A 22,653-nucleotide genomic window follows, 5' to 3' on the forward strand; every position below is an offset into this window, starting at 1 on the left:
TATCAGTATTGAACGGCATTTGACAAATGGGGTATTCAAATGAGCGTAAATAAATCTTCCTTCTTTATAATGTAGAAATATTGTGAAACGATTACTAGTTCTGAACCTATAGGCGATTTAAAACAGCTGTGTTACTTTTGTACAGACTTTATATTGGATATCTTCCATCACACAATAGAGGATACATACATAGTAAAAAAAAATCTCCATCATTTATTCTCTATTAAGTAGGTGTGTTCAACTGTTTTGGTTTGTTGGACTTCCTTCTTCATACTTTTTAATGAAAAAATAGTGCTTTTATTTCTTCACTTCCTTACAGATCTCAAAATAAAATAAAACAATGATCAAAGCTACATATTCACCATGCATTCTAATGATTCTTGTTTATTTCATGAACTCTTGTCTTTCTAATAATTATGTACCAGAGAAATAAGTGTAAAAATACATTTAGTAATGAAGTATGAGATAATGAGTGCAAAAGACCATTTATTTACAGTCTATTGGCAGCCACTAGTCTTTTGAGAAGGCTTTTGTGCAGACCTTCATTTTTTTTTTTTTGGGGGGCACCCTTTGTCAAGGCCATTGGGGACCACTTGTCAACAAGGAATGAAGAATACCTTGAAGTTAAACAAAGATCAGGGGCACAACGGCCAAAACTGAAAAACTGCAGGCAATGGCCCTGACTGAATTTCGTTCCCAGCTTGTGTGTTAATATGGTGCCTTCACAAAAGACTAGCATTGACTGACATCGGCTAGTCTTTGCTGAAGGCTTTGGGTGTGAATGCATTGATGCACAGCCACAGCCTCAATGAAAGTCCTTAAAATGAAAAAGTTTTAAATTTGATATACGCCACATTTGGGTTAAATGCACTTGAGCAATGAAAATGCATACCTTTAATTTCTTTATATGTTACTTATAATTACAAAATCTAGCCTTGTTACACTCAGAAAATTATTTTTGTAACTTAATAATTTGTTTTGAGATGAAAAAACTGAACTATAAATCACTTTTTTAGTTTTTGCCACCAAAAACTGTTTTTGCCAAGCGGTTTTAACTCAAGCGAAGTTAAAACCGTGGTTTTTTCCACCTGTGGCAAAAACCTGCGAACCCTGTTTACATGTAGGACCTTTTATTTTAATTTCATGTCAAGGGTTTAATGTATATAGGACCTTTTATTTATTTATCTAATAAATAACAGACATTAACGGCCTTATCTGCAATAGCTGCCAGGTGACATTTTTTAAAAATCTTCATGAGATGTGTACACTACATAATGCATAAATTATCAAGATGTCTATGGGACAGCTATTGCAGTTAGGGCCTTTTGGTTCTAAACCCTTGCTTAGTGGATACTCATCATACTTACAGGGATGAAGGTAAACCAGTAGCGTAGCCAGCGGGAGGGATGGAGAAGTGGAAAAATGGGGACGAGAAGAAGCCTGGGAGAAAAGAAAGAAAGAAGGAGAGGGAGAGGAAGGGGAGGGGAAAAATAGATAGGGGCGATACTGACGTTTGCCCCCGGACTGACAATGCTGGCTACGGGCCTGAGGTACACCCCCCCTTGTTGTGCCCCTGACACTATGGATCAGCTACTGAACAATTTGGTCTACAATTATTCTACATCCTGCATCCGCTAATCCTAACATGCGCTAGTCATAAATGTCACTATAGTCCAAGATAAAAAGGGTCGCTAGTCCTAATGGCTGCAGATTTTCCATTGCTAAGGTCTTGTAAACCTTATTTATTTTTGGACTTGTGAACCATTTCCTATTTTTTCGGACTAGCGATCCGTATTTTTGGACTAGGGAACCTTGGCTATACATTAGTTCCCCTCAAGTTCAGTAGTGACGTAGGTGCATATTTTGTTGGGCGCAGTATTGAATTGTGTGCGTATAGTTAATTGTGTAGCAAAAAAAGGTGGGTCGTGTGGCGCATCCATGAAAAGACATTGATATCACTGCTGAATTTGAGGCAAACCAAAGAAAAGTGCCTAGAACATGTCCAATAATTCCATGCTACTTTTTACAGCCTGTAAGGAACTATGCATTACGATTACATCACATGTCAGTGTCACTTGTTGAGGTCCTTATTGTTTTGATAATTGGAGCAAACATTTACTAGTACACCATGCATGTGTTAGTTTAGGAAAGTTTTCAATGCATGCGGTGATAGCCCTACTAGTATAGGGCCTTTTGACTGTGGTGGTCCAAAACCATGCTATATCGGAAAACCTGGCTATATCCAGAGAACTGCTAAACCCAGACTGCTAATTCCCCCTTTGGTGGAGCGGTTAGTGGGTTTTAGCGGTTCTCGGATATTGTAGGGCTAGCGAGTGATGCGCCAGATAACAGATGCCAGCTGTTGACTTCCAAACCATGATCCTCTTTGTCTTTCAAGAATTGCGCCATAAAACCAGTATCCTCAGTAGTACTGCTGCACCTGGAAATTGAAATAAAATAAAATAATAGCCAATGATTAATTATTACACATTATTATCAGGATTATGGTATCTAGGCTGTTTGTTTGCCTTAAAGCCTTAATGTACAATCTTTTTAAATTTTTAGATTTTTCTTCCAAAATGATAAATTATTGTAGCAGAGTCATGATTTGCTATTTCAATAGGTGTGAGGTCAAAGGTCATAAAGTAGTCACTTGCAAATCATTTTGAAATTTAAACAAAAATGTTTACGAACTGTGAGAGCGGGGACACATTTAAAGCACTAATATGTAATTTACTAAGTCTACTTGTCGTGCATAGTTTCATGGGCGTATCCATCTTTCTTAGTAAGGAGGGCAAAATAAAACTTGGGGCACACGAAAAAACTTACAGTTGCATCATACAATACATAGAGATTGTATGTCTTTCAGGGATGTATCGTTCGAGTCCGGACTCGAGTCCACCTTTTGTCGGACTCGGACTCGGCTCGGACTCGGACATAAAAAGACTCGAAGCCGAGTCCGGTCCGAGTCCATGCAATTAAATCCATGTTAAATGTGAACTGATTATACCTAAAATGTCAAAATAGATCTAAAATTTGATTTAAAATTTGTTGACTTCACTTTATTTGCCCTTTTTCCTAAAATTGGGGCTGTCAAATAAGTCATCTGTCATGTATCCTACATATCCACCATATTAATTAAGTTAATATCTGTGAATTAGCATAGTCATACTTGTTAGCATTGATAATAATTATGCATAATTTTTTAATACTGTATAAAAATATCTAAAACTTCTTTAATGGAACTTTCTAATTCATGAAACTCAGTGAAAAAGAGAAAAAGTGCACACTGGACCATGCAGTATGCATGGCAGCTCATCCTAGTGTATAGTAACTTTGTGCTCCTTACATGCATGTACATGTATGGGTATGGTTATTACATAGGTATTTTACATACTGTTTTTCTCTTGCGATAGATTTGGCTGTTCCATCTTGCGCCCCAGACACAGGGGACACTTATCGTTGTACTCAATGGTGGAAATCACAAAACATGTCATATGATAAATATACCTCTTTGTGAAATAATTTAAAAGTTTGATTTATTATCGGGGAATACGCTCCCAATAAATTACAAAAGGAAAATTAATGCACATTGATGTGTTCTATCTTGCGGAGAAAATTGACTGGAAATCAAAGGCCCTGTACAATCCAGTAGGGATGTCGTAAGGGTGTCCCCTTTGCCAGATGTGAGAAATGGGTAAGTGCACTAAATGGAACAACCCTGACCGAGAGAATACATGTATGTGTAGTTTGTATGTGTTCACTATTCACTGCACATTTGTTCAGTTTTAAAAAGATATTTGAAATTAATATCACAGGTACAAAGCATACCACATACTTGAACTTTTGTTTGGTAACAGCATAATCCCCCACTGCCTGACTGAAGTCAGACTAAAAGTGGGGGATATGGACCCCACCCCTAACTGATTTGTATACATGTGTAGTTATTCCAGGCCTGCTTTAATGAATGTGGTAAAAAGTAAAGCTGTTTGCATACTGGTATCAAAATGGCAAACTGGGAAAACATTTCAACACATTAATTTTCTTCTTGATATTTCTGAAGGGTGAATTTCTATTATTATGATTATTATTATCATTTATTTTATTATTTTATTATTTATATTGTTATCATTATAATATTTTTCTATAATTTATCTCACCCCCATTGAATACATTGCTCTCCATGTACATTTAAATGCTGCACACAGCCTGGTGCCCCTTACCTATTCCCTGTGGCCTGTGTATATCTGTGAGTTACATGTCACTAATGTGACACACACATGCCAACATCTCCACATTTACTGCTCTCTGATACATGTAGTTTCTAGAGAACTTTTAATACCTGTGACCCCCATCATTTAAAATGTAAATGACCCCAACCCAGTGATCTTAATTAACCGGTTAATTATAAACGGCGGTTAATTAACGTTAATTAACCGTAAGATTGGTTAATTATGGCTGGAAGATATATAAATCCGAGCTCGAATTCAATATGCCATCATACTGAAGAACACTGCGCAAGCATTTAACATGAGCAGATGAAGTTTTCTTGTCCACCTTTAGCTTTAAAACATTCCATTTTAAAATTTTAAAATTAAAAAATTATTTTCATATATAAACTTATAATGTCAATTCAACCTGTTTAAAAAATTTTACACTCATTGACACAGATGCACAATGATACCGCAAGTCTGTGACTATACAATTAGAATTTTATCAACTTTGTCTTTTTAGTTATTGATTGAAGCAATCCTGGGCAAAAATGGTATAATCTGCTCACTCTGCTGTGGATTTTTGGGTTCTTGTACAACAGGTGGTGGGCATTCTGCCTGGTTGAAGGTATACAGGGATGTGCCACGGTTTTGGGGTACCTTTTCAGCAATTTTGGGAAAAGCGCCAACATTTGCACATTTTTGGTCATATCAATTTGTAGGCACTCTTTAGCAATGTCATATCATTGAATTTACAACCGTATGATGACAAAACAGACAAAAATAGTAACTTTTTGCACAAGATTTGAAATTTAAAGAGAATTGGCAATTACTCATTAAAATGAGGCTAGTAGGCCTATATACATGTATGGACAATATAGTGTGCTCTTCATTTAAAATGGAGGGAACACATGAGGTTTTGACTTCAAGGATAGGTAGTTTTCAACATATTACCAGTAATTACCACATTCACCTGCTACAATGTATAACATTGAATTGCATTATAAATCTGTTGACCTACTGTATAAATGGGGAAAAGTGTATAGGGAGTAAAAGTGTTAGCTTTCGTATGATATACATTGTAAAACAAATTCTGATTAGAAGTAGGTACATGTATAGAGGAAGTCAGCATCCAAAAGTCTGCAGGGCACATCCCATTACAAATTTTTCAAAGAACCCCCTCCACAGATTTTTACATATAGACCATGATATAGTCTGCACATATGGTCTATGATGTGGTGCATGACACTCTAGACTAGAGAGCAAGAAGAAGAATACTATTTTAATATTTCCAGTGAACACTGAAGTGATATTAAAGTGTTAAAACTTAAAAAAGCGTCAGAATAATTCAAGATTCATAATTAACCTATTTTACCACGGTTAAATATGATGCTGTGGTTAATTAACGGTTAATTAACCGGTTAATTAACCGTAAGATTGAGGTTAATTAACCGACTAAGAACACTGCCCCAACCCCCACTTTTTAGGCCCCTACTTCACTGATAGAAACATACATGTTAGATATAAAGTTCAGTGCCCCACCCCAGGCATGGACTCTGACCGAGTCCGGACTAGGGTCATATTTTTGTTTGACTCGGACTTTGCTCGGACTCGGCTCGGCTCGGACTCGGACGAGCTGGACTCGGTACAAGTCTAAAGTCTTTGAGCTTCTAAAAAGGCTTTATTGGGACGTAGCACGCAAAAAATTTGTTATTTTACACTATTTTCGGTCATGATCAGGCTGAATAAGGTATTGGCATTTTGTGTGGTGTGCTGCACCCATTTGGCTACAACTTTGTAAATGAAATTACTTACATCCTCCTCACTAAGGAAAGCCGTGCTGTTCGGTTGCAGGTGCTTTGCTTCAGCGCATGTTAGTCTAGATTTTTGGAAGATATGCCTTGCAGAATGGACCTTTTCCTGCTAGATCCTGTGCCAGTTTCTGGAAAGACAAAACAATATGACATTGTAATTAAAGCCATATATTGTAACATTTGCTAAGGAGAAAGCCCTGAATATTTTTCAAAATTCTGTTTTTACACGATTTCAATGTACATGTACTTTGTAAACATAGTACATAGGCCTACTCAGCAAAAATCAAAACTTTATGTTTAATGCTCACTTGCTGTGGGTTGGGATTGAGACTGAAGATGAAGTGAAAATGTGACACAATCTGGTCCATCGGGGCCAAAGGAGGCATTTTGAAAATTAAGTTACTGTAATCATTACATTATACATACAATAGGCTATCATTACTGAAATAAACAAAGGTCTAGCATGCTTGGTTCTAAAGTTTTTGATGTCTATTTTCTTATGTATTTTCTTATTTTTACTCCATATTTTTACCTATCTCAGTTTCAAATTTACCTCCTTTGGTCCACATGGACCAGATCATGTCACAAATCATGTTTTCCTATACTATTCTCTCGGTCGGGGCCACGTCACATCCATTTATCACATGCATTGGAGTGAAAACAACGTATCGCATATTTGTATTTGCAGATCGAGAGTCGAACCTGGCACAATAGTGTGATAGCTTGTGATACACTCCGACGCTGTCTCCGAGTTCAGTGAATGCGAATTAGGGGTTCATTCATATATTTTCATGACTAAACGATTGTTTATGCCCGAGGGCTTTAGCCCGAGGGCATAAACAACGCTTAGTCATGAAAATATATGATGAACCCCGCTCATACATATCTGCAACATTCTGCTTGCTGTTATTTCCTCCAAAACTAAAAATACCATCATTTTAAACTAAAACTACCAGTTCCTTATCATTTTTAACAGTTTCTCCAACGCTAATTGTAAGAAAACGTTTTCTTGCTTAGTCCATCGTGCTTGGACGCGCGCGAACATCGCGTACATCACTTGCGCTTTGCGTAAATAGCTCGCGAACATAGACGCGTAATATCCTACTCGCGAGCGTCCATCAGTTCTCGCGCGCCTCGCGCTGGCTTGTTTATGACCGAACGCCGGGCATAAACGTTGTTTATGCCCGCCTATCGACCAATCACGCATGCTGTTTATAGCGATGCGTATGAATGTTGTTTCAGTCCAGTGCTAAAATAAATTGTCAGCGGTTCATGCCCGGATGTCCGATCGACAGAATAACAAATCCTCACTGCCAGTTAAAATTAATGTTGTGTCGTTTAGTTTTACTTTTGCATAAAAAAATAATGGTTATAAAAAGACACTCACCTTGCAGAGTCGTGTACGTACAGACAACACACCCAACTCAGCCTGGAGGACGGTGTACACACGGAAAACACTGCACGGTATTGCAATGATCAATGCACAGTCATGTGTGATGCACGGGTGAATGGGACAAATCTCGTCATGTTTTCGTGGTGTATTCGATGTCCGTGGACATAATTGTCCTCAATCCATCATGTCATTTGCTTCTCTAAATATTAAGTGAATTGAATACTTATATTACTATTGCAAACTAATCCAAGCACGCCGTTAAAATGAGGCAAATAATTCGATTTTCGCAACTGGACACTACTGTCATGACTGTCGCAAACACAGCTGATCGAGGTCAGAGGTGAAATCTGTCGTGCAATGGGATAGAGCGGGTTTTTTGCGTTGGGAAGAACGCGCCACCTCATTGGTCAAACAAATCGCTCGCGATGTAGTATAAATCATGCGTATGTCGTCAATTATCATGACTTTATCGTCAAGTATCATGACAACACGTCATACAACTCGCAATTATCATGACAATTATCATGACAACACGTCATACAACTCGCAATTATATCGTCAAGTATCGTGACAACTCGACAACTCGAAATTATCATGTCAATTATCGTGACAACACGAAATTATCATGACTTTATGTCGCCAATTATCATGACAACTCGTCATACAACTCGCAATTATATCGTCAAGTATCGTGACAACTCGACAACTCGAAATTATCATGTCAATTATCGTGACAACACGAAATTATCATGACTTTATGTCGTCAATTATCATGACAACTCGTCATACAACTCGCAATTATATCGTCAAGTATCGTGACAACTCGACAACTCGAAATTATCATGTCAATTATCGTGACAACACGAAATTATCATGACTTTATGTCGCCAATTATCATGACAACTCGTCATACAACTCGCAATTATATCGCTGGTATCGTGACAACTCGACAACTCGAAATTATCATGTCAATTATCGTGACAACTCGCAATTATGTCGTCAATTATGTCGTCATTTATCATGACAACTTCGCAATTATGTCGTCAATTATGTCGTCATTTATCGTGACAACTTGACAACTCGAAATTATCATGTCAATTATCATGACAACTCGCAATTATGTCGTCAATTATGTCGTCATTTATCGTGACAACTTGACAACTCGAAATTATCATGTCAATTATCGTGACAACTCGCAATTATGTCGTCAATTATGTCGCCATTTATCATGACAACTCGCAATTATGTCGTCAATTATGTCGCATTTATCGTGACAACTTGACAACTCGAAATTATCATGTCAATTATCATGACAACTCGCAATTATGTCGTCAATTATGTCGTCATTTATCGTGACAACATGACAACTCGAAATTATCATGTCAATTATCGTGACAACTCGCAATTATGTCGTCAATTATGTCATCATTTATCATGACAACTCGCAATTATGTCGTCAATTATGTCGTCATTTATCGTGACAACTTGACAACTCGAAATTATCATGTCAATTATCGTGACAACTCGCAATTATGTCGCAATTATGTCGTCATTTATCGTGACAACTTGACAACTCGAAATTATCATGTCAATTATCGTGACAACTCACAATTATGTCGCAATTATGTCATCATTTATCATGACAACTTCGCAATTATGTCGTCAATTATGTCGTCTTTTATCGTGACAACTTGACAACTCGAAATTATCATGTCAATTATCGTGACAACTCGCAATTATGTCGTCAATTATGTCGTCATTTATCGTGACAACTTGACAACTCGAAATTATCATGTCAATTATCGTGACAACTCACAATTATGTCATCAATTATGTCATCATTTATCGTGACAACTCGCAATTATGTCGTCAATTATGTCGTCATTTATCGTGACAACTTGACAACTCGAAATTATCATGTCAATTATCGTGACAACTTCGCAATTATGTCGTCGTCAATTATGTCGTCATTTATCGTGACAACTTGACAACTCGAAATTATCATGTCAATTATCGTGACAACTCGCAATTATGTCGTCAATTATGTCATCATTTATCATGACAACTCGCAATTATGTCGTCAATTATGTCGTCATTTATCGTGACAACTTGACAACTCGAAATTATCATGTCAATTATCGTGACAACTCGCAATTATGTTGTCAATTATGTCATCATTTATCATGACAACTCGCAATTATGTCGTCAATTATGTCGTCATTTATCATGACAACTCGACAACTCGAAATTATCATGTCAATTATCGTGACAACTCGCAATTATGTCGTCAATTATGTCATCATATATCGTGACAACTCGCAATTATCGCGATTTATCGCGACAACTAGACAAGACGAAATTATCATGTCAATTATCGTGACAACTCGCAATTATGTCGTCAATTATGTCATCATTTATCATGACAACTCGCAATTATGTCGTCAATTATGTCGTCATTTATCGTGACAACATGACAACTCGAAATTATCATGTCAATTATCGTGACAACTCGCAATTATGTTGTCAATTATGTCATCATTTATCATGACAACTCGCAATTATGTCGTCAATTATGTCGTCATTTATCGTGACAACTTGACAACTCGAAATTATCATGTCAATTATCGTGACAACTCGCAATTATGTCGTCAATTATGTCATCATTTATCATGACAACTCGCAATTATGTCGTCAATTATGTCGTCATTTATCGTGACAACATGACAACTCGAAATTATCATGTCAATTATCGTGACAACTCGCAATTATGTCGTCAATTATGTCGTCATTTATCATGACAACTCGCAATTATGTCGTCAATTATGTCGTCATTTTCGTGACAACTTGACAACTCGAAATTATCATGTCAATTATCATGACAACTCGCAATTATGTCGTCAATTATGTCGTCATTTATCGTGACAACTTGACAACTCGAAATTATCATGTCAATTATCGTGACAACTCGCAATTATGTCGTCAATTATGTCGTCATTTATCATGACAACTCGCAATTATGTCGTCAATTATGTCGTCATTTATCGTGACAACTTGACAACTCGAAATTATCATGTCAATTATCATGACAACTCGCAATTATGTCGTCAATTATGTCGTCATTTATCGTGACAACATGACAACTCGAAATTATCATGTCAATTATCGTGACAACTCGCAATTATGTCGTCAATTATGTCATCATTTATCATGACAACTCGCAATTATGTCGTCAATTATGTCGTCATTTATCGTGACAACTTGACAACTCGAAATTATCATGTCAATTATCGTGACAACTCGCAATTATGTCGTCAATTATGTCGTCATTTATCGTGACAACTTGACAACTCGAAATTATCATGTCAACTATCGTGACAACTCACAATTATGTCGTCAATTATGTCATCATTTATCATGACAACTCGCAATTATGTCGTCAATTATGTCGTCATTTATCGTGACAACTTGACAACTCGAAATTATCATGTCAATTATCGTGACAACTCGCAATTATGTCGTCAATTATGTCGTCATTTATCGTGACAACTTGACAACTCGAAATTATCATGTCAATTATCGTGACAACTCACAATTATGTCGTCAATTATGTCATCATTTATCATGACAACTCGCAATTATGTCGTCAATTATGTCGTCATTTATCGTGACAACTTGACAACTCGAAATTATCATGTCAATTATCGTGACAACTCGCAATTATGTCGTCAATTATGTCGTCATTTATCGTGACAACTTGACAACTCGAAATTATCATGTCAATTATCGTGACAACTCACAATTATGTCGTCAATTATGTCATCATTTATCGTGACAACTCGCAATTATGTCGTCAATTATGTCGTCATTTATCGTGACAACTTGACATCATGACAACATGACATGTCCCTTCAGTGCTTCCGTACTTAACTGTGTATTTTGGCTCAGTCATAGCATACGTGTTAAGAATAAAAATCCCTTTAAAGGGAATACCCAGGCCGTACGGAGGTCACATGACTGCACAACCACCCCCCCCGGACTGCCCCACCTTGGCTCCACATAGCTGCAAAGAGGTAGGCAGTGTATGCAGTAAGCCTATATAAAACACAGGTCTTCTGATCAGTCAAGAAGGTGGTGATTCAACCAAAGAACTAGTACTCCACAACTGAGCTATGATTGCTGAATAAGTATATGAACTACCTGTATGCTACTACTAGCCTACTGCAGTCAGAGAACATCAATCCCCATTATGCCAATATGTTTGTATATAAATGTATATGAATGCATGTGGTGTTACTATGCTATAGAACATTTGGCTCAGAGGTCACAGCTAGGATATCAATTTAAAGTAAATGATTTGGTACATGAAGATCAATCAAAACTAATTATGAACTTGAGACGGCCAGATTTAGTGACCTTCTCTGTCAAACATTGCACAGATTCTCATGTTGAGTATCTGTGATTTTTGTGAGTGAGAATGTTTCACTGGCAATTGCTTAATCAATGCTTAATTATTTTGATAAAAGTAGGCCTATATCAAACAGTCTAAGTGGAATAACTTGCATGATGGGAGCAGAAGGATTTTTTACAATTAATTTAGTGTCCGATTATAATAGCAGACTTTAATAGTAGTAGTTTAATGGTTCCTTCTAATTCAGTCTGTGATGAGAACAACAATGCAATTCAAATCATAGATGTTTAAGAAGTGTGACCTCAGACCAGCCAGCCAGCTAGCCAAGTTCATGAATTAGTGGCCATGGCCATTCACCGGTCAACTTTCATATTGCAACATCATCCCTATATGTCAAAAAATAACTTCATAGGCTACAGAACAGCTGTACGAATAATTGTCATGGGGACTTGAATGAGGTTAATATTCCATCCATTCCCTGGGTAAAGTCAAGCACTACTGAATATAGTTTTATGAATTTTGTCATGGGGAGTGAGGTTAGTTTTTAGTAGCCTGCAGATCCATTAGATACTCTGCATTATCCTGTAAAATAATTTTAATGAGGACGAAGCAAATGCATTTGGCTACTTCGTTTCAAAGTAGCCAATTTGGGTTCAAAGGACAAGGTCTAAACTGAATGTAATATCACCAGGCTGAAAAAAACATACATGAAAAGTGAGCAGGTTGACACCATCGACACGTGCTCTTTGTTTAAACATCACAAGTAACATCAGTGGCAAACATCAATGTTTCATATGGCTTGCAACCCCCTCCCCCTAATCAATGTTGGAGCCAATACTAGTCCGTTCCTATCTCAGTATCAAAACAACATTGACTGGGTGGGTGCGGGGAGGGAGGTGAAAATTTCATACTAAATTTAATCCCTCATCACTGCCATCATCATCACCACCACGACTCTAATAATCATCTGACATCATTTGTATTATCCATCATCATCATCATCATCATCATCATCATCATCATCATCATCATCATCATCATCATCATCATCATCAACAACAACAACAACAACAACAACAACAACAACAACACCATCATCATCATCATCATTATCATCATCATCATTTACACTATAGCCACACAAATAAAAATCTTACATTAACTGCAAGTCATCAGAAAAACAAAATATTTAAAACAAATTTAAGTTTTATCAGTTTGCAACAACAACATCAACTGCTAGATTATGTTCAAATGAAAAAAAAGCCTATGTAAAATACATTGTTCCGCCTGAATTGTCAAAAAGTGGCTGAAAAGAACAAAACAATGGGCCATTGTGCCGAAAGGTGGGAGAACATGTACCCTATCCCCCTCCCACCCCATCACCCCTTTCTCTTTGGGATTGACCCGGGTGGCTAAGGAGAGAAAATGAGTTTATTAAAACACACCACCCAGCCATTGTTCGAAATATTCTCTAACGCACAGCGTCCGTTGTACGTTTTGATCGAATTTGCGATACCGTCCACCACTAGTCACGGTCAAATGGTCAATCTTAGACGTGTAAGAATTCTTAGGCGTGTAAAATCTTAGGCGTCTAAGATTTCATTGGTCAATAATTGAATACGCCTAAGATGATTGGTTGTTTGGGATTTCTAGTCCTGTGATTCGTTGATTTAAGTCTACCGCGAATTTCTTAGACGCCTAAGATTGCATCTTAGACGCCTAAGAATGCATCTTAGACGTCTAAGATTGCATCTTAGACGTCTAAGGTTAGGCGTATTCGTAGGCGTATTCTTAGGCGTATTTTGAAGCTTTCCGCCATCCATAGTGAATGAACTCATTCGTGCATATGTGCACATATTAATTACCTGTCAAGAATAATATTAGCTCACTGACATGGTATTGAGGCTTGATAACAATAAGGTTTAGGCTTCCATGGATGCTCTCATTCATACATGACATGACTCTGTGTACATAGGCCTAATGAGTCCAAGGCATTTGCGCCAATCTGGCTTGAGATGTGGGGGGGGGGGGCAATTGGCCTAAATTGTCAAAAAGTGGCTGAAAAGAACAAAAATGGGTCATTTGCCCCCCCCCCCCCATTGATGCCCATGGTCCCAGGTACTGCACTGAATATACAATCATTTCATGTCTCATTCCAATTTCATGTAACCAAAATATAATAGAACACGCAAATATGTTACACTTTTGTGATCCTTAGATAGCTTTAGATCCAGACAAATAATTTGACATGTTTTTATTGAATTTGGAGCATGTTTAATTTTTGCCCTTGAATGAGTATGTAGGGGTTTGGGGATCTTATTTAGGCTCACAGGGTTCCAATATCTGATATAGCTTGGCAGACAAAATTTTTGAATTCAGCATACCCGAATTAACCAAAATAATTTGGTTGCCAGCTTTTACATGAATTTGCTGCTTGATATTTCCAAAATAGAACCAGTCCGATACAGTTTATATAACTGTCCAATCAAAAATATTAAACAGTAAAATGGGTAATTCTTGTGGTAAACAATTTCATATTCTTCACTTCACAGGGTAGGATTTGGGTTCAGGTTCATGTAATTTGCATAAAAGACTTTTACAATAATTTGCTGCATGCAGTGTAGCCCAGCCTCACTGTTTAAGACCAGGGACAGCATTGAAGGGGCTGACGAAATAAAAAATGTTGGTGCCCCATCCTGGGTGGTGCCCGAGGGGGGGGGAGGGTCTCCCCTTGGTGTCAGGAAATTTTGCGAAATAGGTAAAAAACACCCATTTTCCCGGTGTCTGGTCACATTTTTTACTTCATCTGGAATTATTGTGTGGGGGGCTGAGCCCCCGCAAGCTCCCCTGGTTTATATGCCCTCTGTGACTCGTTACTGGTTACAGGTCAAGAATCGAAAGGGTCATTAGGGACCGTTCACAAACACTTGTTAGGGGGGCCTGATGCAAAAAAAATTTCATCACGAAAAATTTTCGGCCCCCCTTTTTGAGATCTCAAACAATTCAGCCCCCCCCCTTTTTTGACATGAAAATATCAACCCCCCCATAGGAGGGTCCAAATTTTTCAGCCCCCCCCCTATTTTTGCATCAGGCCCCCCTAACAAGTGTTTGTGAACAGTCCCTTACTCTGAAGGCACAATAATAGTATTATAACACTTTTAGCCATAACCCTAACTTAACCCTAATCTGAACTAGGGTTGTAAAATTCCCAGGAATTTTCGGGTGGAAAGTTTCCACCGGAAATGTTGGGAATTAACGGAATTTTCAGGAATATTCGGGAATTTTCATTCAAATCTAAAAATCAAAGTTTAAACAGGGGAATCACTGTAGATTATATAGGGTATTGGAGTAATTTATAAGAGCATACAATCATAATAAAGAACTTCAAGAATGATCAATATCCATTTTTATCAAAGAAAACAACAAGCATGACCAGATCTTACTGCGTTGTTTTTGTTCTGTAAAACATCTTACACTAGCCAGTACAATGAGTTTTGAAACAATAACCACAAACTCTGAAGGGATAATCATTATCTTTAATCTTATTAGGCCTACATAAAGACTTCTTTTATTTTAGTAATATAATACTTTTGCACTACATGTAGGCCTACCAACATTTTTGTTACCAGCTACCAGCTAAGTGATCTTTAATATTAAAGTTAAACTCTCATTCAGTGCTACATGTAGCTCATAAGATTCGAACTACAAAGATCTTGCATGAGTTAATGTCCGGGAGTTAAGGGATCTAAAATGAGCGTTTATTGCGTTTCGACAGTATTTTTTGTGCGACATGAGAGCACCTCAGACCTATCGAATTGCATTTTGAATACGAAGCATGTCTTTCTGATATCAAATAATTTTCATTTTTTGAAAATCACGATATAATACAAATTTTATGACAAATTATAAAAATTTGATATTTTTCAATTTTTGATATATAACAGTCCTCGAAGTGAATTATATAAATCTAATGATATATTCTTAAAGTGTATGTAGCAGGGAGGAAAAGCCGACGGTCAATTGAAAATTTTGACCTTTCATATTGAAGATATGGATTTTTTCCCAAAAGACCTAATTTTTTGGGTGTTTTGGGGAAAAAATCCATATCTTCAATACGAAAGTTCAAAATTTTCAATTGATCGTCGGCTTTTCATCCCACCTACATACACTTTAAGTATAAATCATCAGATTTATAAAGTTCACTTCAAGTACTGTTAAATATCAAAAATATCAATTTTTAATGATTTGCCATAAAATGTGTATTAAATTGCGAATTTCAAAAATCAAAATTATCTGATATCAGAATGACATTCTTCGTATTCAGAATGCAATTCGATATGTCTGATGTGCTCTAATGTCCCAAAATAAATACCGTCCAAACGTTCATACCCCAGCCCTTAACGTCGTCTGTTCAGTACCAAAATACACGTATGTACAGGGTGTCCCAAAAAAACAGAGGCCCCTCATTGCGCCCTCTTTTTCGTCTATTTTTTAAATATATTTTGGTATGTAAAGAAACCTTTAATTGTTAGCTTAAATAATAAACCAAAACAATTATCTCAATCGGCTCACAACTTTTGAAGATATGCCCTTCTAAAGACAAGTACCCGTTTTCACTCTGTCCACGGATAGCAAACAGAGTGGTTGGGATGGGTCATGCTGTGGAGTGGCCTGCAAGATCACCAGACCTCACACCACTTGATTTCTTCATTTGTGGCAAAATCCAAGATCTTTGCAAACATATTCAAGTACTGCTATACTCGCAAGTATCCGGCGCACAAGGTTGATACGCAACGCAATTGATGCAATGAGGACTAGGGCTGAAACCTGTATTCGTCAAGGAGGCAACCAGGTAGAGGGCAGAGCAGCACAGTAAACTCACTTCAAAAGAACCAAAGACAAACTAAACAACCCTTTTCAGGGCTACCTTTTATTCCAAAAAGAGAAATGACTTATGTTGTCAATAAAAAGAAAGCAAGAAACAATAAAGTTAGAAAGTAAGAAACATAATAAAACAAAAATGCATAAAATAACCGAGAAAAACATAAGTAATTGCAAGTATAGCAAAAGAAGTCCCATCCCACATCAATTTCACCCAAATTAATGACACTTAACAAAATCCGTAACCCATAAGCCCACCGGTAAATCCCATTCCCTAAAATAAAGTTGTTATTTTATAAATTTATCATCGAGGAATGTTTTATATTCATGCATGGTATATGCCCTTTTCAATCTTTGAAGTAACCAAACCTCCTCTGTGGACAGAGTGAAAAACGGATACATTTCTTTAAAAGGGCATATTTTCAAAAGTTATGAGCCGATTGAAATAATTGTTTCGGTTTATTATTTAAAGCTAACGGTAAAGGCTTCTTTACATACCAACATTATACTTGATCAACTTTTCTGAAATAGGAGAAAAAGAGGGCGCAATGAGGGGCCTCTTTTTTTGGGACAACCTGTACCATGATGTAGGCTTATACGCATTTTTTTTTTATTTAGATGGACTTTATTTTCATAATCACCAATAATTATTCGATGTCAAAACATAAATTTTACAGCATTCATATTCATTATTCAAGAAGTATAGTATCACATCCCAGCAAACACAAAACGTTTTCGACATCATTCGCAAAAGGTTATAAAAGGTTGTCAGAAAACGTTTAAATGTCGGGTTATATAAAGGGTATATTAAGAGAATAAAACGTTTTCTTTACCTTAAAAAACATTTTTTGATAATCTACTGCTCAGCAAACAAAAATGTTTTACAGAAAACGTTTAAATGTCGGGTTATATAAAGGGTATAAAACGTTTTAATAACATTCCAAAAACATTCTTGAAAACTTGATACAAAACATTCTATAAAACAGAATGTTATTTTGGGGTTGAAAAAATATTTTGCGAAAAATGTTTGCCCAAAATATTTGCAATAACGTTTTAAAAACATTTTCATGACCTTTATATAACCCGACATTTAAATGTTATTAAAAGGTTTTGAAAAGAACATTTTAAGAACATTTTTGTGTTTGCTGGGTTCAAATATTTTAACATAATGTTATTTAAGTATTGACAAAATATTTGGCAAAAATGTTTGCAAAAATAGTTTAAAATAACATTTTTGAAAACATTTAAAAATATTGTTGTAGTGTGTTTTTCATACAAAACGTTTTAAAACGTTATCATGACCTTTATATAACCCGACATTTTAATGTTATTAAAACGTTTTTACCTAAACCAAAAGCCAAAATATAACTTATTTAAAACGTTTTTGTGTTTGCTGGGATGCTGTTAAAATATTTAACATATGATTTCTGAAAATGATAAGAAAATTTTTCACTTTCATAGCAATTTGAAGAGGTTTGATTGAGGAAGTCAATTGTATGACATGACAAGTTACATCCATCAAAATGACTTCCATATTCTCAAGGCAAAATAAATAGGAATGGTTGTCTCAGTGACTCAAAGCTATTGAAAAATCCCAACTGCATACATGTTTGGTTAAGAAATAGCAATGAACTATTATAAGGCCACCGGCATGAATTCATATAGTTTCTCTTGGAGCGCTCGTCATTTTTCAAAACTGGCCAAAACTTTCATTATTTTCATTCAAATCTCAATTTTCTTGAAGTTGGTGTCATTATGAAAGTGTTTGCTTGTCAGAATGTTTGTCTCATTCTTGTAAGCATTTTAGCAGTGTTTTGCTGCAGTAGGGGTAGAGTGTGTGCTACATAATGGAAATTTAAAAATCCTCGTCACTTTCCGGTGCAGTTTCAGATTATTTATTTTAAAAGATTTTTATTTCACTATATGAGCAAAATGAACCTATAATATGCTGCAGTAACAGTTGGAACATGTTTTATGTTTGAATCCAATCCTCTACAAATAGCAAATAATGAAATGTGACCTCATCCCCTTTTCAAGATCTCCAAGAGGAAACTATGAATTCATTGCCGTTGGCCTAATGGTAATTGGGAATTCCCAAAATATGCAACATTTTAGGATGAACCTTTTATTCCAAAAAAGAGAAATGACTTATGTTGTCAATAAAAAGAAAGCAAGAAACAATAAAGTTAGAAAGTAAGAAACATAATAAAACAAAAATGCATAAAATAACCGAGAAAAACATAAGTAATTGCAAGTATAGCAAAAGAAGTCCCATCCCACATCAATTTCACCCAAATTAATGACACTTAACAAAATCCGTAACCCATAAGCCCACCGGTAAATCCCATTCCCTAAAATAAAGTTGTTATTTTATAAATTTATCATCGAGGAATGTTTTATATTCATGCATGGTATATGCCCTTTTCAATCTTTGAAGTAACCAAACCTCCTCTGTGGACAGAGTGAAAAACGGATACATTTCTTTAAAAGGGCATATTTTCAAAAGTTATGAGCCGATTGAAATAATTGTTTCGGTTTATTATTTAAAGCTAACGGGTAAAGGCTTCTTTACATACCAACATTATACTTGATCAACTTTTCTGAAATAGGAGAAAAAGAGGGCGCAATGAGGGGCCTCTTTTTTTGGGACACCCTGTACCATGATGTAGGCTTATACGCATTTTTTTTTATTTAGATGGACTTTATTTTTCATAATCACCAATAATTATTCGATGTCAAAACATAAATTTTACAGCATTCATATTCATTATTCAAGAAGTATAGTATCACATCCCAGCAAACACAAAACGTTTTCGACATCATTCGCAAAAGGTTATAAAAGGTTGTCAGAAAACGTTTAAATGTCGGGTTATATAAAGGGTATATTAAGAGAATAAAACGTTTTCTTTACCTTAAAAACATTTTTGATAATCTACTGCTCAGCAAACAAAATGTTTTACAGAAAACGTTTAAATGTCGGGTTATATAAAGGGTATAAAACGTTTTAATAACATTCCAAAACATTCTTGAAAACTTGATACAAAACATTCTATAAAACAGAATGTTATTTTGGGGTTGAAAAAATATTTTGCGAAAAATGTTTGCCCAAAATATTTGCAATAACGTTTTAAAAACATTTTCATGACCTTTATATAACCCGACATTTAAATGTTATTAAAAGGTTTTGAAAAGAACATTTTAAGAACATTTTTGTGTTTGCTGGGTTCAAATATTTTAACATAATGTTATTTAAGTATTGACAAAATATTTGGCAAAAATGTTTGCAAAAATAGTTTAAAATAACATTTTTTGAAAACATTTAAAAAATATTGTTGTAGTGTGTTTTCATACAAAACGTTTTAAACGTTATCATGACCTTTATATAACCCGACATTTTAATGTTATTAAAACGTTTTTACCTAAACCAAAAGCCAAAATATAACTTATTTAAAACGTTTTTGTGTTTGCTGGGATGCTGTTAAAATATTTAACATATGATTTCTGAAAATGATAAGAAAATTTTTCACTTTCATAGCAATTTGAAGAGGTTTGATTGAGGAAGTCAATTGTATGACATGACAAGTTACATCCATCAAAATGACTTCCATATTCTCAAGGCAAAATAAATAGGAATGGTTGTCTCAGTGACTCAAAGCTATTGAAAATCCCAACTGCATACATGTTTGGTTAAGAAATAGCAATGAACTATTATAAGGCCACCGGCATGAATTCATATAGTTTCTCTTGGAGCGCTCGTCATTTTTCAAAACTGGCCAAAACTTTCATTATTTTCATTCAAATCTCAATTTTCTTGAAGTTGGTGTCATTATGAAAGTGTTTGCTTGTCAGAATGTTTGTCTCATTCTTGTAAGCATTTTAGCAGTGTTTTGCTGCAGTAGCGGTAGAGTGTGTGCTACATAATGGAAATTTAAAAATCCTCGTCACTTTCCGGTGCAGTTTCAGATTATTTATTTTAAAAGATTTTTATTTCACTATATGAGCAAAATGAACCTATAATATGCTGCAGTAACAGTTGGAACATGTTTTATGTTTGAATCCAATCCTCTACAAATAGCAAATAATGAAATGTGACCTCATCCCCTTTTCAAGATCTCCAAGAGGAAACTATGAATTCATTGCCGTTGGCCTAATGGTAATTGGGAATTCCCAAAATATGCAACATTTTAGGATGAAAATATGCACTTGGAAAATCCCACATGAAAAAATCTTGTGTCATTTTTTAATACTGAAAATCTGTGGTAAAAGAAGATATAAACAAGGCCTATTCTTCATTGGTAGTCACTTGTCTGATTGTAAACATCATATGTACGTTGTGAAAAGATTAAATTTGCTTTCAATTTGCTTTCTCAATGAATACAAGTTAAAAACATAATAAAAGCCAATAATTGAAAATTCCCAATATTCCCGGGCCCTTCAACATTCCCGGAAACTTTCCAAAATTCCCGGAAACTTTCCACCCCTTTACAACGCCTAATCTGAACCCAAATGCTCCAAATCCAAAAAATTAATCCCACAAAACACATATTAAATGTTCCTTTTTGAGATTTTGATACAGGTTTCAAAAGTGACACCAAAATTATACTCTTGAAAATCTGGTATAATTTGTCAAGTGTTATTTAGATATTCAGGCATGAGAATTTTCAGGCTTTTGTCTGAATTCAGGCAGTTTTGTTGCCCAAATTTATGCATTTTTTCCAGCCTGTTTTGGGCCTTTTAAGGCTGAATTCACGTGCTTTTTCAGGCAGTTTTCAAAAAAGCCATTCTCATCTGGATATTAGGCCTACATGTAGTGTGTGAAATACCACAATTCGTTTTTGTTGGGTTTTTTTTTCTTCAAATATATAACACTTAATGGGAATTAACACATTTCAACAGGCAATTATTTATTAAATGACCGTGCCACTTTTTTAAATACTTGTGTAGACAGCCAAGTATTTTAGGGATCCGTCACTTACATATATTTTCATCGAATCAGTGTTTGCTACTTCACACCTGGGATCATATCTTCCGATACAGTCAAGCAATTTAAGTAAAACATGCACATGTAAGTACATATATAATAAGAAACCGCCAATAAATATATTACATTATATTCACATATATTTTAGGGACCAGTCACTTTATATATTTTCATTATATTTCATCAAATATCAAACATGAACAGTCTCTATGTATTTTATGATGCAACTGTAATTTTTTTCGTCTGTGCCCCCGAAATTGTATTTTGCCCCCCCCCCCACCAAAAAGCTGGCTACGCCCCTGCGTATAACAGCGTCACTGAAAGTGCGAAAACCTGTTAATGTTAAAGGTAAATCGTTGCGCTTCTCATTGAAAACATGCGCTAACAACGGGTGGGGTGAACACTCGGCTCAACAGATGTGTTATCTGGCGTTCCTCAGGGTATGGTGCTTGAACCTTTGCTATTCCTCATATACATCAATGACTTGCCACAAAACATACAGTCTGAAGCCCTGCTCTTTGCCAATGATTGTGTTATCTAAAGACAAATAGTTCACAATCATGACCATGATCAACTCCAGGATGACCTGAAATGGCAGAATGATTGGCAACTACATTTTAACATCCAAAAATATTCCGTCATGAGGATCACTCATGCACGTGACGTGCCACGTCCTACTGAAATGTTTAACTACAAACTGGGAGAAAGCATTTTAGAAGGTACGAATTGCCATCCCAACCTAGGATTTCAGATTTCTAACAATCTTTCATGATCTAACCACATCAATCAAAACACATCATCTGCAAACAGACAATTAGGATTTATTAGAAGGAACGTTAAGGAACTTATACTCTTGTATCAAACAAATCACACAAACTACCTACATAGTATGCCTCTTGTACGTCCCCGCATTAAATATGTTCAGTGTGGGACCCCCACCAAAAAGACCCAAGTAACAAATTTGA

General features: G+C 35.9%; 1 long non-coding RNA gene across 1 annotated transcript; it reads right to left on the reverse strand.

Moving 5' to 3' along the window:
* Positions 1-2,288: 2,288 nt before the first annotated feature.
* On the reverse strand, positions 2,289-7,864 carry LOC140171625 (uncharacterized). Its single transcript, XR_011861624.1, has 3 exons — positions 7,413-7,864; positions 6,027-6,153; positions 2,289-2,440 (listed from the first exon to the last, which is right to left on the reverse strand). It is a non-coding gene; the product is annotated as an uncharacterized lncRNA (long non-coding RNA).
* Positions 7,865-22,653: the final 14,789 nt, after the last annotated feature.

This window comes from Amphiura filiformis, chromosome 15, assembly GCF_039555335.1.
Source record: "Amphiura filiformis chromosome 15, Afil_fr2py, whole genome shotgun sequence".
Classification (NCBI taxonomy): Eukaryota; Metazoa; Echinodermata; class Ophiuroidea; order Amphilepidida; family Amphiuridae; genus Amphiura; species Amphiura filiformis.